At 47.1% G+C, this 17,252-nt stretch overlaps 1 protein-coding gene across 2 annotated transcripts in view; it reads right to left on the minus strand.

Annotated features, from left to right (window-relative positions):
- The window catches only part of WWOX (WW domain containing oxidoreductase), a 945,663-nt gene that overhangs the window by 13,520 nt on the left and 914,891 nt on the right, over positions 1–17,252 (minus strand). The gene's annotated exons all lie outside the window — the stretch shown is intronic.

A 17,252-nucleotide genomic window follows, 5' to 3' on the forward strand; every position in this document is an offset into this window, starting at 1 on the left:
GTCCAGAGAGGTTAAGCCACTTGCCCAAGGTCACACAGCTAGTAAGCGGCGGTGCTGACATTTGAACCTGAGCTGCCCATGCCCTTTCCCTCTTTGCTGCATGGCATCTTGGGCCACAGACGCCAGGCCTTCACAATGACACTTGTCATTTATCCAGGGGTAGGATACACGTCTCTAGTTAGTTGCTCCATAAGGGGCATCCCAGACTCGTGAGCCTGATGTTAAAACTGGGATGGGGGCCAGGGCTTCAACTACCCACGAAAACACAATGACAGTGACTCCACGTGTTGGTTACCTTGACTGTGTGATCAGAGGAGGGAGCAGGTCCTAGGAAGGATAACCTTTCAATAAGTATAAAAGGGGACGGGTTTGTTTTCCTTACTTGTTTTTCATATTTACTAATCTCTAACGCTGCTTCTCGTTCCCTAGATTTTGGTAAAGGGCCAACTGATTTAAACTGTACTACATATTAGGGCAGATCCATAACTGCTCCAGATTTCAGTACCATTTAATCCCTCCCTAGAGGCTGAGAAGTAGAACTTCCCGCTCACTGGAATGCTAGGGCTTCAGACTCAGGCCACCGTTATCTCTAGGGTCCACGCATCAAGCACCTCCCACTACCATGGTGAGACAGGCCCTACCCTGTGTCTTGGGTGTTCAGGTTTTCACCATAATGAATAGGAAATCGGGAGAATGAATAAATGAATTGCAAAGCTGTAGGTTTTGTCTGGTGTTTCTAAGACCATCAAGAATCTGGGGTCACCATCACAGTCATCCTTTTGTGGGGGTGAGGAGTCAAGGAAGATAATTAAAATTTACTTTCCCATCAGGTGCTTTGCTTTGCTTAGGTGACATGACCGTGTAAGCAGAGTTGGTGACAGTTGGTTAATGTTTAGTGACTGGCTCACTGGAACATGGAGGGGAGAGGGTGCCTTGATCTGCAGTTTCTGCCGAAACCCATGAGGAAATACCCTCCACATGACCATCCGAGTGTGGGGCTGGAAAGAGGTACACACAGTCAGCCTGGGGGGGCTGGTGTGTGACGCTGTCCTAGCACCCACCCCCCTGGGGGAGGGCCCACGGAGCACAACACCAGGGACTGTTTGACGAAGATCATGAGGCAGGACAAAACAGGCCAGGACCTCAAGGTCTTAAAACCACTGGGGCCCGTCAGGCACAGTGGCAAACTAGAAACGCAAACCAGTTGAGGGTATCTGGGGGTCAGAGTGACACAGACCTGTGACTTTTAGATTTTGTTCAAGTCGGTCTCCATAACCTAAAAGCTGATTTCACTCAGGTGGCTCCCCTAACCCAAGGTAACCATAGTTGCCAACATATACTGAATCAGTTATGAGTCCTAAACATCATTCTAGAAACTTGGCAACAGCGTCTGATTTAATACTGCAACAACTCTGCAAGGCAGATTATGACCTCACCTCAGAGATAAGGACACTGGGACTCACAGACCTGATACTTGGTCAAGGTTACACAGAGCTCCTGACAGGCCATGCCAGGATCCAAACCCAGATCTTCCTGACTCCAGACCTCGTCATTTCCCTGACTCCCTGAGAACTGTGTTCTCTATGAGTTCAGCATCCTTGAAAACCACTTATTTCTTGCCTCAGGTGGCATCCATATATCATAACAAATGCATGTGCCCCCCTCACTATGTCTCCCATTGAGTGATATAGGATCTGGGACTCTGTGGGGTTGTGGGTGAGAACAGGAGCTACGGGAGGAGGGAATGGACACTGGGGAGGTACGGTGTCAGGGAGAAGAGAGGGGGACCACTTATCAGACTGGAAATCTCAGGACAGCAAATTATTATTTTTCAGGTATTGATGGAAGCTAGGCATATAGTCTCAGAATTCACTCCTTTTGCCCAACATCACAAGCCCAGTGAGCAGAGATAACCCACTGGTATCCAGGAGCTTCCAATACACAGTTAGGGTACACGTTCTTAAGCTGAAGGTCCTTTGGTTCGGTTTGTCCACCAACAGGCAAAGACACAGAGAAGAGTAAGGTGTTTGTTCACGCTGCACTTCTGTGACTTTATCAAAGGTGATAAACCTCGAAGTTGTTTTTGGTTTTGGTACTTCCTCAGATGAACGCACAAACAGGTTTCTACCGATTAAACTGCACGAGAAGTCTGTCCTATAACTTAATGATATTACTGTCCCTGCTTTCGAAGTGAAGACCTTAAACAAAGGGGGTTTTGCCACCTGAGTTAACCAAATCTTTCCTCTACGGGAGGAACAGCATTTTCAAACAAGGAAGACAAACCACTGATGTCGGCAAGGAGTGAAACTGTCTTTCCCTTCTCAACTGAAATCCCTGACACATGAGTATCAAGAAGGTCAAACTGGGCGCCTGGGTGGCTCAGTTGGTTAAGCGACTGCCTTCGGCTCAGGTCATGATCCTGGAGTCCCGGGATCGAGTCCCGCATCGGGCTCCCTGCTCGGCAGGGGGTCTGCTTCTCCCTCTGACCCTCTTCCCTCTCGTGCTCTCTGTCTCTCATTCTCTCTCTCAAATAAATAAATAAAATCTTTAAAAAAAAAAAAAAAAAAAGAAGGTCAAACTAACCCCACCAGCCGACTTTGCTCTAGGATCCCGTGTACCACCATCTGGAGTGTTTCCCGCAGACACAGGGCTTGTCTGATCTGACTTAACTATTATCTCCCTCGGCACCAGCCCCTTCACGAGGTACCAGTTCCCGGACTAGACAAGATGGCTACCTATCTAGCTCTCTCCTCTCCCTTTCTTCTATCCCCATACCCCACTTACACGAATGGACCCTCAAGTTACAGAGGTATGCCTTCCACGTGAGCACGTGGCTCTCCAGCAGGTGCTGTGGTGTGGACCAGGGGCCACTCATTTCCCCAGCGGCTGGGCTGAGGCCCACCGCGGGTCGAGTCCTCCCTCGGGAGCTGCTCTCAGCCAAAGCAAGCTGCCCTGCCCAAGGACGCACCCCTCTAGGCGGCAGGCCGCCTCTGTGACCAGCTGGCCTCTCTGTTCCAGTCCAGGGCCTCTCTGAAGGGCCACCCTGGTTTCAGGCTCCTGGAGATGGGCTGACGTGTCTGCCGCTCCACAGCACAGCTCGACCCTCTGCCTGCCTGCACCCCCCGCCTGCCCCTCGGCCCCTCGGGCATGGGTCCCGAGAGCACTGCCCGCCGATCCCGCACGCCGACCCCAGCCGCGGTCTGCCGCCTGGATGGCCAACCTGCAGCTCACGGCAGCTGTCTGGCTTTGGGAAATGCACTCGACCCCTCTGAAGCTGTCTTCTCATCTGTACATTCGAGATGCTGACATGCTTAGGGAGTGATTTTGGAGACTAAATCAGACTGGCACGCACACGGCACGCGCTCAACACGTCAGAACAGCACGGCGCTAGGAGAAGTAACAGCCGTAGTCCCAGGGGCTCGCGTTCCTCCCTGCCTGCGCCATCCTCTCTCATCCTTCAGCGTGCGGGGGGGATGGCGTGGCGAGGAAAGCACAGACTGGGGGTGCTTCTGGCCAGACACGGTGGGTTCAGGCATTTTTGCCCGCAATCCCTCCGGAAACTCTATTAAAAGCGTAATAAGGCGGGGGGGACAACTACTTAACTCCGTGATCGAGAAACACCAGCAAGAATTTTGGAAGATGGGAAGCAGATGGAGAAGTGGTGACTCCTGACTCGGCCCAGCTATGCCTACAGAAGGGGGAGGCGGCCAGAAATGAGCAATCCACACAACACGACTCGGGAACTGAAGGGGTGCCAAAGGCTGGGACTGGGGAGAAGAGAACCAGGAAGGCTTGACCATACTGCAGGAGGTGCCCAAGCAGAGATCTCACGTGGGGCAGGTGTGCATGAGACACCTTGCTTCATCACCAAGTTCAGGCATCACCTCCTATGACAGACAGCTGTCCTCACCTTCCCTGCCCATCGTGACCCTTACTAGATGGTCCTGTGTGCTGCAGACTATGACCTCAGGGAGAGGGGTTTCTGGCTCTCTGTCCAGTGCCTGGCACACAGTACAGATGCTTAGCCAGTGTTTCTAAAGAGACGAATGCAGAACGATTGAATGAGTACCCTTTGCAGCTCAGAGGAAAATTCTATCACTCCAACTCAGTTGCCGCATAAACAAAATCACTGGTCAGATTTTTTGCCTTTCCAAGTGATCGTTGGTTTGACTTCGACAGGGTGGTTTTCTGCAACTTGTGCTTCACAGCAGAGCTACATTTTACATGCTTCCTACGTGCCAGACAGTGACCTAAGCTCGCTTTCTCTCTCTCCCTCTCAACACACACATACCACACACGTGTTGTCCTCACAACAATGCTGGGAAATCACAGAACACGGAGACACACAGAGATTAAAGAACTCTCTCAGTTCTTACTGGCAAAGGTGGGATTCGATCCCATGCCTTGTGACCCCAAAGGCCACGCCAACAGGGCAGGCCAGGAGCTAAGATGCTTCTGTAGGTCCCGAGGAGCTTCCTCTTGTCCCTGAGCTTGCTTTCCAGCAGATTTCTGAGAGGCTCTGGGCCCACAGGGTTAGCAGTTTGCACGCAGACACTCTGCCGTGAAGGGAAGTGGGCTCAGGGGCTGCCTTCTGGAGCCCTGTGTGTCTGTGGCTGGGGGGCTGTCCAGAGTCTCACTCCAAAAGGAGAAGAGACGCAGTCTCATAGAGAGCCTTGACACGGTGATGTGTCCTCTTACCCTTGAGATACCAGCGATAAGAGAAGTGCAGCTCTACCAAGCAGAGGGCAAACCTTGATGAAACGGCGGAACCTGGTGGGGGATAAGTGACCTATTTGGGGGAAGAACTGACAGGTGCCACGTCCATAGGGATTCTGGGGTAGGTTGTAGAGGAGGTGGGAAACTGAGCTCAGGCCAAGGTACGGATGAGGCGAACCATAATCCTGCCGACCTACCGATTCAGCTTTCCCCCACTTTCCACCCCTTCGAGATCTTCTAGGGATCCTGACTTGTCTCTGGTCTAGGAGGGGGCCGTGCCTCCCTCTCCACCAAAGCAATAGGGTCCTTGGCCGGTTGGGTGACCTGCGTTGAGAAAAGGGGCTTGGGGGGGGGGAGCTATTTACAGTATTTTTAAAAGCCTGAATGGAAAGCATGCCTTATCCATGGAGAGACAGCACAGACTGTTACTTATGAAATCTGATTTGTTGGGCGACCACCAGCTCTCATCATTGAGGTCCCAGGGGAATAAGACAGAGGTGCTTCCCAAAACACATGGCTCAGAAGCATTGGCCCCCCCGTGAGTCTTTGTTCATCAGGCCACTGCCGGGCCCAAGTGCCAGCAGGACCCGAACAGCAAGCACAGCACAGACAAGGCTGCAGGCCGCCGGCATCTGGGTGAACGCCCCACAACCACCGAGGCCCTCTGTGCTGTGGGTCGCTGAGAGCCTCCATTCCACACCCAGGAGCTCTTACAGAGGCCTTCCTGCTGCTCCTCTGGGGCACTTCCGACTGCCCTCACTTTCCAGGCCCCCACACGTGGGCACCCATCTGCAGAAGAAGTTGCACGTGGTTGGGATCTTGGCCTGTGCTTCCTACTGTGTATTGTGAGATTCCCCCAGAAAGCACCAGAAAGAGAATATGGTACAGAGAGAACAGAAAGCATTTGCCTTGTCTCTGGATCAGGGGGGTGAGACAAGTTCGAAAATTAGCATCTCCTCAGGGATCCACAGCCACACAGACCAACTTCTCGCCACTCTGCATCAGCCAACATGAAGCAGCAGAAGGGTGTGGGGGACAAGGACCACAGTGACTCTTCTGTTCTCGTTCACCTTCTCCCCGGGCACTGGCTACAGCAGTGGCTGGCCCTTCATCTCAGTCCTACAGCACATGATGAAATAGGAGCTCAGAGAGGTTAAGCAACTTGCCCAAGGACACGCTGTCAGTAAGTGGCAGAGCTGGGACTCAGATGTGAGGAGGGATGGTTGGGCCCCAAGTACATGTTCTTCCCACCATTTGCTGATTCTGAGAATCAAGAATCAGCAAAGCAGATAGGCTCCACGTAGAAAATTAAATGAGAGGCAAAAAAAAAAAAAAAAAAAAAAAAAAGGAACAAAAGTAAGAGGAAGGCTTTCGCCTTCATCAACATAGAGCCAGGTTCATCAGCTTTGGTGCATCTGAATCACCTCGCCACCTCAAGAGAAATCTTTCCACACTATACCTTCCCGTGGCCAAGAGGGACCGTACCAGGTACAACCCCACATCTCTTTCTGCTGTCGAATCATTTCTTGCACTGTCTAGATGATAAGAAAATACCCGCCGGACAGTAAGGCCCTTGAAAAGGAGATTTTATTTACACACGCCTCTCCAGCATTTAGCACTGTGCCTGGAACCATGTGATGAATGAATGAGTGAATGAATGAATGAATGAACGAACGAATGAATACCTGAACAAGTTACCAAAACAGCCGCTGGGGGCACTTTCTGCCCCATTTCACACCAAAGGGAGGCATATTATGGAAATGACTCATCAGTGGCTACCCAGACTTTAAAAATACACACATTCCTTATTAGAACTGGCAGGAGCAATTTTGGGCCCGAGAGCAGAGCTCCCTGCCCACCTAATATTACACGAGGTGTTAACTACATTATCTGGAAATACCCTATGACTAATTCCCCATCCCTTATCTTGAGGAGAAGAAAATTGTCTTTAGCATGAATGCCCCAGATTCCTGGTCAGTTTATGTAAGGCATTTCAAGTGATTGCGGTATTTTAAGCCATTTTTAGCTTAAATCACCTGATGTGTGGTGAGCCCAGAAAACCTGATCTCTTGCTCCCTTAAACTCCCTGGTTTTCCACTAATTTTGTTTAAACTACTTACTGCACCCTAAGTACTTCTCTATTGAAGAGTGGGTTTATAAGTGCACATCCCCTCAACTATGTGATTTTTTTTTTTAAATAGATGATTTATTTAGCGGATTGCCCAGTATCACCCTCGGTGCAAAGCTCTATTACTTTGTGGGTGATCCCACATTCACCTAGGTCCAGGGCAGGTGGTATTTATTCTTTATCATAACCTATTTGGTGGTTTTGTCGGTTGAAAACTTTTCTGCCCGGTCCAAATAGGATTTGATAGAAACTTTCTCCAAATTATGTCTCACGTGATCCTCAGTGATCGAGCAAGAGATGAACTTCCACAAGACCTTCAGTTAGAAGTTAAAAACTGGGCTTTCATTAAGTAGCAGGAGAGGAGGCCTTTGCTTTGAGCAGTTAAAGCTACTTTTCAACCAACAATAACCACAGCAAAGCAGAAGTCAGGGTGTCAGACAGTCTTAGCATCTAGGTCCTGATTTCTTGCAATCTCAGTGGACTTTTCCTCTTATCAACAGAAGCCACACTGTGTTTGTCTTCGAGCATCTTAGTATAGATACACCACCTTTGATACACAATTTCATCTAAATGTGTAGACAAGAGACTTAACAACTATCCAAAAAGTTTAGGTAACACCAACTAGTTAATTTTCTTTTTTTTAAGATTTTAATTATTCATTTGAGAGAGAGAGAGGGAGAGAGAGAGAGAGCACACGAGCAGGGCGCAGAGGGAGAGGGAGCCCAGAGGTCCCGCTCTATCCTGGGACTCTGGGATCATGACCTGAGCCAAAGGCAGAGAGTCCTGACCAACGGAACCACCCAGGCTCCCCCAACTAGTTAATTTTCTAATTCAAGGGTCCTCAAACTTTCTTTACCAAAGGTCAGGAAGGAAATATTTTAGGCTTCGCAGACACTCAGCCCTGCTGTTGTAGTTCAAAAGCAGCCTCTGGGTAATACATAAACAAATGGGTGTGGCTGTGTACCAATAAAACTTTATTCACAAAAACAGACAGCTGGCAGGATTTGGCCTGTGTGCCACAGTTTGCCCTCCCTGTTCTACTTAATACTACCTACTTAATCGTCAAAGTAACACCAGCTAGTTTACCTTCTAAATGGCTTCCCTCCCTTGACAAAATGGACTTGATGTTTGACTAAACTTTCATGCCAGTTTAATCCAGGAAATGTGTTGCTAAGCCCCCTCCGGGGGCCCGAACATCCAGAGACACATCAGTAAGTCCTGTGGTCTTTGGAATTCATATCCAGACTTAGGCAGGAATCCATGCCTAATGGTTCCACATCAATTCTTGTGAATCTTTCCCATAAAAAATTGTTATGAAATCATTTCCATGGGAAGATAAAATAATGAAGAAACCAAATGCCTTCAGATGAGTACATCTTCATCTTTCTTCCCCACCCCACTCCAGATCTGTTTTCCTTAAGCAAGGTAGAGTCTGACACCACTGGGAATTTTTAGAGTTAAATTTCCAAGAAAAGTCATTCAGGTCTTAATTGCAAAATGCCAAATAATCACACACACCACCACCACCAGTGCCCACTTCAGGGGGAGCAGGTAACAGTTTTCTATGCCTGAAATTTCAGTACCTCCAAGCAAATCCAAACAGCCACCCCCCACCCCCCCACCCTCAGCAACACCCTTCATGTCTTCCAGTTAACATCTGATGTAGAAGGAGAATGCCGAACCCCTTCAATCAGAACGGGAATTACTATGAATAATTATTCCTGTAAAAATATGCTTTCCTAATAGTGGCCTTTTCAATATGCTCAGTTCTTCAGAAAGTTAATGCTACTTGGAAAGACCATGAAAGGCACAGGCAACAGGAAACCTGGGGCTCCCAAGGCTCACCAGCATCTCTTTCCCTATGTTTATACAGAGAAAACGGTCTCTCTCTGATGATGTATATATTTTTCCTTGCCTTTTTCACCTGTAAGTGTCTGTCGCCTCTTCCACGTAGAATCCGAAACCTTTCCACTATGTGTCACAGTATAGATTTGGATGCAATGAAGACTATAATTATTGAGCATTTATGAGAAATAATATTTTCCCTCTGGTGCATGTTGACTGGGCTGCTCACACCAAGCGTGAATACCAATGCCTCCAGCTTACCTTGGCACCTGCACGCGGGAGGCAAAGGAAAAAGAGGAGCAAAGGAAGGAGGGCTGAGCTCCGCCCAGGAAAAGCGAACACTGATCCCCAGCAGTCTCTCTAGAGGCAATGCATGCCGGGGCGGGGGGGGGGGGGGTGCGGCGAGGGTGGCCTGGAAATGAAGGTGGCAGTTTGTGTGCAGGATTTGAACATCAGGCCCTTGTACTAAGAAGCTTGGAAGACCGAACCCACCAAGGCAACCGAGAGGCAGGTCCTGCTTCCCGGCATGGCCTTGAGGGACTGCCTCGCTGTATCAGCGCTGAACTAAAAGCTCGATTTCTGAAGGGTGGAAACGAGGTAAAACAGAAAGAAAATGGTTTTCCAGGGCACTGAAATTAGTAATTTCTTGACAGAGTGTGCTTAGCCCGGTGCCCGACCAGACATTCTATGAGAAAGGGATTTGGGAAATCTTCGAAAAGAAACGCACAGTGTCTTCTCCTTAGGAGGGAGAACTTTCTGGGGCTACAGAAGAGAGGGAGCATTTGCAAGGGAAATATGCCTCCGCCATGGCATTCACGGTGGGGGGTTATCTAAAACGGCACACCCCAAGCCAGTCTGAGGGCCCACCTCCCTAGACATTTCCTGGTAGGAATCCAAGGCCAAAGTGGGTGTTTCCATTTTTCTGCAAGAGACCCCACTGTCCCCCACTGACCCTGCCCCCCGTCTCTTCTCCTCCGTCTCTGCTTGTCAAGTTCAAGACCTGGATTTTCATCTGGAGCCCGTTCCCGGAAGGAGATGAGGCCAAAGTGACTCCACACTGGTACTGTCAGCAATTAGCAGCTTGGGGAGGAAAGGGCAGAGCTGAGCAGGAAGTGGGAGAAGGAATCTGTGTTTGAAGAGCACAGCCAGCCTCCCAGTATATGGACAGATAGGAGACAATTAGAGATAAGAAGGAACGCTATCAATTATGACTTGCCGCATCCCTAGCTGATGCAGAGAGAATATTCACAGCCCAAACGAGTTCATTCATGATTTTTTTTTTCTGTTTTCAAAAATACACGAGAAAGGAGATTTTTGAGTACTTTGCCCATTGAAGGTATATGATAAAGGCTTGTGAAATCCATGTGTGGGGGCAGTGAAATATTATTTCTAGTAATAATAACTTTTTTTTTTAAAGATTTTATTTATTTATTCATGAGAGATAGAGAGAGGCAGAGGCAGAGGGAGAAGCAGGCTCCCCGCTCGCGGGACTCGATCCCAGGACCCTGGGATCATGACCAGAGCTGAAGGCAGACGCTTAACTGACTGAGCCACCCAGGCATCCCTCTAGTAATAATAACTTTGATAGATGAGCTTATTTAGCTTTCGTAACAAGTTCTACGTGCTCAGTCCTGGTAGGAACTCGTTTTATTCAGGAGGAAACTGGAGCACGCAGCATTTACGAAACCGGCCCCAAATCTTCCAGATCGTTCGGGGGTAGAAGCTGGGATTCAGACCCAGGAAGTTGGGCTCAGAGTGTGGAATCTTCTACCCACTACCCTAAGAATCCCAACCCTCAGGGAAATGTTTTAGCTCCGTTCTGAACATTCAGTGTTATCTCTCACCACATGATTTCTATTTTCTTGAGCAGCTCTGGGGATTGAAATCCTGTTACACTGTGATCCTATGACACTTGTCAGACCACGTGTCTGGTTTTGGGTCCTGGGATAAACACTTGCTACAGTGAGTGTGTGGTAACAAATGAGCACATTGGGAACCTGGCCCGGGGACCAGGACGAAAGAGGGTAAGACAAGAAATGTGGATGAAGGTTCCCTGCGTCTCCACCTCTTCATTTGTCAGAGGACTGAGGTGAGGGTACAAGAGAAAGCTCTTAGTGTGATGGCCAGAGGACGGTAGAGTCTCCATGAAGGGCAGCTGCACCGCTAATACCTGTAATATTATTATGGCTCTTGTTAAATATTGAATTGTGTCCCCCACAAACAATGCCTCAAACATGACCAGAAATAGTCTCTACCAATGGAATCCGTTACAGTGAGGTCCTGTTGGAGTAGAGTGTGCCCTTCGTCCAGTATTACTGGTGTCCTTCTAAGAAGAGAAGACACAGAGAAAATGCCCCGTGACAATGGACAGAGAGTACAGGGATAGTTACACGCCAACGGGACTGATACCGCCGGCGATCTGCCAGAAGCTGCACGAGGCACGGACGGACTCCGCTCTGGAGGGGGCACGGCCCACTGGTACCCTGATCTGGGACAACGCCTTCATGCTATTTCAAGCCAGCCGATTTGTACACTTCGTTAGGACAGACCCAGGGAGCAGTACTTTACTATTGCTATCACCATTCGGCTCACATCCCTCCTTACCAACCCCAAATAAGTCAGCACAGCCCTGAACATATACTAGAAGAATGTGCACACCCAGAGCCACAATGCAGAAAGCACCTGGCATCAATTTATGATTGTAAAGGCCACGTACAAAGGAATCCAGAGAACCTTCTGCATGAGCCTCATCAAGGCCAGCAGATATATCAATAAAACACACAAATGCCCCCCTGCACACACGCACATATGTGCACACACGTGCACACACATGCGCGCAGAGGTATCTCTTCTAAATATATCTCATCGCGTTTCTTAGTATCAAGCCTCAGGTGTCTGAACACCAAGTTTACCTTCTTTATGTTACTTCTTAGGAAACTGATGAGTCCCTCCTCACATGAGGCAGTGTCCGACTCACCCCACCCCCCGTACTGTACGTGTTCTCACGTATCCTCGTATTTCTCTCCTGATTCCTTTTCCCTGTCCCTTTTCTGCTCCCAAGACGACAGAGAAGGAAATCCATGATATGTTCCAGAACGTGCCCTGCCTAATGTTCATTGGCAGGTGTTTGACAAAAGGCTTTCCCTGCATCTTGGCAACTCAAACCGTGGAAGATGAACACACAGTCGTTGATAGAGCTGTGTGGTGAGCTCTCAATCCAGGCCAAGGCTACCTGCGTGACAGATGGGTCTTGGCTGATGGAGTCCCATCTCCTTAGCCCAAAAAGGAACACATACACATAAAAAGGGACTCTTAAAAGGGGAAATGTGTCCCAGTTAGAAAATATGGTCAAGTACCCTTTACAGGATTAACCTTTTTCCTTCAAACTGTAAATAAGTAGGCATGGGAGAATGAATCGTCCACCAGCCACGCAGAGAGCTGGGCTGGAATATTGTTTACCACTGAGATTTCTTCTTCTCTGGGGTCGAGGGGGCAGTGGCCTGACCAGAGCGTGGTGATATTTGGGACTCTGATTCTAAGTCCAAATATTCCAAATCTAGGAAAATGACTCAATTTCCCCTAGATTCACAGACAGGAGGAGTTTCCCTTCCCTCAGTGACACTCAGTTCAATAATTCAATAAAGTCCATCCACAGTTCTCCTCATCTTCAGGGTTCTAGAATCACAAAAGGACCAGAAGGTGAGAGCTGACCAAATTATTTTTGTACTTCTTGATTTTTATAAACAACACACGTTTAATCATCAGTGCTAGGGACATATTTAACCTCATACTCCTTAAAGTCTGAAGTTTAAAGGAAAGCCCCTAAAGCCAATCAATTATCCAAAAATGTAAATTTTTTTTTATCTTTTTCTTCATGGACAGTTTTTTTTAAATTTTTTTTATCACTTTCCTCTGGAGTCAACTGGATTATCATGAGGAGCACAAGGTAATCAGAATTAAATCATCTGGGGGAATTAGTAACTCCAATTGCCATTCATGCCTCCTCTTCTAACTCCTATCTTTGTTATTTGTCTTTCTAGACTCCCACTCTTCTGTGAAAGCTTATCTGGGGAAGGTAGAACATTCTCAGGGTCAGATATGAATCGCCATGGTGCCAGGAAGTTTAGCTGAAGCTGGGTGCCATCCTGAATCCCAGGAGGTGGGGCAGGTCCAGGCTGGTACCACTGGGCTGGGGGCTGGAGAATTTGCAGGGTGGATGCAGAACACCGGAGAGGCATGGTCAGGGAAAGAGGCTGAAATCCAAGCAGACAGAATCTTGGCTAATGTCCTTTAGTCAACTGGGGCAAAGACAATAGGAACATAAAGGGCATGGAAATTGGAGGTCTGGATAGTTCTCTTAGGTGGTACTGTTTATTCCAGGTCTTTGCCCCTGTAGACATGCTTTGCATCTACAGGCATTACCACTGCCGACCACAGTGGTGAGTGTTTAAAAGCATTTGTTGAATAAATGAATGGTAGGCTCTTAGTCCAAAAAAACCCCACAAAAAACAACAACAAAACACCCAAAACTTGACTCATCTGTCTAGGCTATACAAACTAACTGCCTTTGACTCTATGAATTTAAATTATTCAACTCCAAGTTCAATTGTGAAGGTTTGTTTGAAGGGCTTAATTCTAGTCTATTCAGAAGAAGATGGTAAGTGATTGTGTTCAGCAATGGTTGCCGCTTCCCCTCATTTTTGGCGTCCCCTTGACAGTGTCCACGTTTACCCTTTCCAGTGAAAGCATGGACAAAAGGAACATCATGAAGACACAGGCTGAGGGATGAAGACAGTGAGTTGAGGAAATGACAAGAATCAGTCCCATGGAGGTACGCTTCGTTCCGGGACTACCTGACTTGGTAGGTCTCAGGTTTCTGGGTATAGAGACCAGAGCAGTGAGGAAGGGATTCAGTGATGGAGTCAGTACGGAGAGAATATGGGTTTGGGAACCACGGAGACCCTGGTTCGAGTCCTAGATCCACCACTGATGAGCTGTGTTATCTTGGCAATCCTGCCAAATTCCAGATCTGCCTCTAACCCAGCTGTGGGATCCAGGGCATTTTATTTAACTGTTTGTGCCTCAGTTTTCTCATCTGTAGAGTGGGTACAATAATAGAAGACACCTTACTGGGTTGTTATGAGTATTAAATAAATGAATGAATTAGACAGCACTTTATATATGTTTCTTATAATAACAATTATTATTATCATTACCACTTAATGTGTTATCAAGTTTAAGATGCACTACTGATTTGCTCACAGCACTGGGGAGGGAGGGCAATAGTTCAGCAAATACCCACATGAATTAGAAGATGTATGCCACTTTCAGAAATATATATTAGATAAAATGTACGTCTTCAAATAGAGGAGAAGCTTAGGCTTCTATGGTCTGCTTATAGGACTATTCTGAATTTCACATGTGCTAACATTTGTTAGCACAGCGTCTTAAAAAATGCTTCTTCTTTTCTCTTTCTTCCTTCCTCCATTTTTTTTCCCTTCGGGGAGGACATAGATTAGGAGCTTAAAGGCACTACCCAAACCTCAAAAGGTGACCTTGATCTTGGGCCTCCATAGGTTTCCATGAAAAGGAAGAGAGTCAGGCTGGACTCTCCGTGGGCAGCGCCTACCGCAGGCCACAGAGGGGACTGGCCCGATGGTGCCGGGCTCCTGCTCTGAACAACCCCCTTTCCTCTCAGGCAGGGGTGTTACAGCTTTGGTCCTGCGGGCAGCCAGGACACCGGGGGGGGGGGGGGGGCGCTCTCCATCACTGCCAGAGAAGAGCACCCTGACATGACAGGCCACGTGACTGTCTCCAATTACGTGCCTCCGATTAGGGATGCTGCCGTACTGACTGCCTACTACGTGTATCTTACCTTCTTAAAGTTAAACCCTAACCGTTTCCCCAGCCTGCTTTCTGCTATCCTCACCACCCTAGAAGATCTTTGTCAGGTATCCCTTTGCCTTGCTGGAATTGTGGAGAACACACACACACACACACACACACACAGGGCTTGTTCTGTGTCAGGTACTAAGTATCTCAGAAATAGTGACTCATTTACTCCTCATAACGAAACTATGCAGTAGGAACTATAATTATCCCATATTTATGGTAAAATAAAGGCATAAAGGGGTTAAGAACTTGCCAAGGTCACAGGCATGTAAGAGGAAGTGTCAGAATTTGAACCAGGTCTTCTGGTTCCAGAAGCCCAGCTTTTAAACACCACGTTATCCTATTAAAAATACATGAATACCCTCCACCCTGCAACCCCATTCTAACAGGCCATGATGATTACTTTCCCTCCTTCTGGCCCTTCCCAATCCCAGCTGAGAATCACTGCCTTATCACAGAGGTCTTACCTCAAAAGCCCATACACAAAGATGGCACATATTTACAGAAAACATATTACAAAGGATTAGGAAAAATATATATTTGAATATATGATTGAGAGCAAGGGATGAAGTGTGTAAAAGAGAAGTTGGGAGACAAAAGAGACGTGTGGTTGTTACAATTACTAGTGGGCCACTCGCTTGCAGTGAGCAAGGCCAGGTACCCTGAATGCCCCATCGTGTGCAGGACCGTCCCTCATACCAAATGCCAACTGTGCCCCGTTGGGAAACACTGGTTGTGATCTGAGGACAGAAAGGAACCAGAGGCCTTCTCTTATCTCCCAGAAGGAAAGCTCTAATGTCCCCAGCTGGCAGGCATGGGCAGAGATCATCTTTCAGGTAGGATGGGAAAGGGTACGTTCCCCCGAGGACGCCCTTCAGCTCAAGCCAACTTGTCTGCTGCAGAAACCACAAGCTGCCCTGGGCTGGTTAGAAGGTTCTCTAATGAGCTGTGGTCAGGTTAGATGAAGCTTTCAAAAGAATGATGTTTGTAAAGTTGTATTAATAACAATGCTCCATCCCGGTGGGGCAGAGAATTATTCCGAGGGTCTATGCTGTGGTTTGTAAAGTACTGTGCTGCAGGAGGATGGAACGTGCGGCCGAAACCTGCAATGCAACTGTCTGCAGCCTGGGTTTACAAGGTCCCTCATAAACAAATAAATAAAAGGCCCCTCCTTTCGTGACCTTCCATCCCATAATCCCACTTGTAGGCCTCCAAGTAGGTCAAGAGGAGGGCAAAGGCTCATGTAGAAAGATGTTCGCCTTGGCATTATTTATAAAAGCAAAGACACGGATGGCACCAAAAGGTTCAGCAAGAGGAGAAATGGTAACTCAACTGGTACAAGTATGTGACACAGTTTTGGGCAACAAATTAAAGACCCCTTACAAAGAGTTTTTCATTAACGTAGGGAAGTGCTTTCGTATAATGTTAAGTAAACTCTGTATCTATGTATCTATGTATCTATCTATCTATCAGGATGCTAAATTATGTCATCTGAACTTTGACCCAGAAATTCCCCTTTTGATATCTATCCTACAATTTTAAAACCAGCTGCGTGCAAGATAATATTGCATAAGAATGTTTATCGCTGTAGTATTTATAATGGCAAAACAGAAACAGGAATAATAACAAAACTAAAAAGACCTGGACCACTCTAGAAAACAGGAGGGAGGGTCCTCAGAAAGTTAAAAATAGAACTACCCTACGATCTAGCAATTGCACTACTAGGTATTCACTCAAAGGATACAAAATTCAAAGGGACACATGAACCCCAATGTTCACAGCAGCATTGTCAACAATAGCTGAACTATGGAAAGATCCCAAATGTCCATCGACTGATGAGTAAAGATGTGGTGTATATATACAATGGAATATTACTCAGCCATTAAAATAGTGAAATCTTGTCATTTGCAACAAAGTGGATGGAGCTAGAGAATGATGCTAAGTCAGTCGGAGAAAGCCAAGTACTATATGATTTTACTCATATGTGGAATTTAAGAAACAAAACATGAATATAGGGGAAAAAACAGAGGCAAACCATAAAGCTGACTCTTAACTATAGAGAACACACTAAGGGTTGCTGGAGGGGAGGTAGGTGGGGGGATGGGTTAAATGGGTGATGGGCATTAAGGAGAGCACTTGTGATAAATCATTAAATCCTACACGTGAAACAAAAACAAAAACAAAAAGCCAAAAAGCCAAAACCAAAGAACTGAAGTATCCATCAATACTGAATGCTTGATTAAATCAGGGCTATTCCACAGAGTTGTATGGAATCATTTTTAAAAAGGTGTTTTTATATATATGTGTTCCAAAAGTACTGTTAACCGAATACAGCGTGTTTCTAAATAATGGGCGAAATATTATGCTATTAAAACAGAGACACAAACTCCATCCCTACAAATGCATGCACACTCTGCATGTTTGCATGGGCACAAAAGGTCCACCATAAGCATTTAGGCAAAGGGACAGGATGGAGTGTAGATTATTAGCTAGAGAGTAGTATTCTTAGATGTACCAGTGATTATTACTTAGTGCTGGAATTAGGAGTGATTGCTATTTTATTAAGGTTTTTTGTTTTTCCAAATTTTCCATCTTGGCTATCTGCATTGCTTTTCTAATCAGGATAAATAAATGGATGATGGATGGATGGATATACATAGACAGAAAGAGA

This window comes from Mirounga angustirostris, unplaced genomic scaffold (assembly GCF_029215605.1).
Source record: "Mirounga angustirostris isolate CCGP_5_RB_7025 unplaced genomic scaffold, mMirAng1.0.hap1 SCAF_16, whole genome shotgun sequence".
Lineage (NCBI taxonomy): Eukaryota > Metazoa > Chordata > Mammalia > Carnivora > Phocidae > Mirounga > Mirounga angustirostris.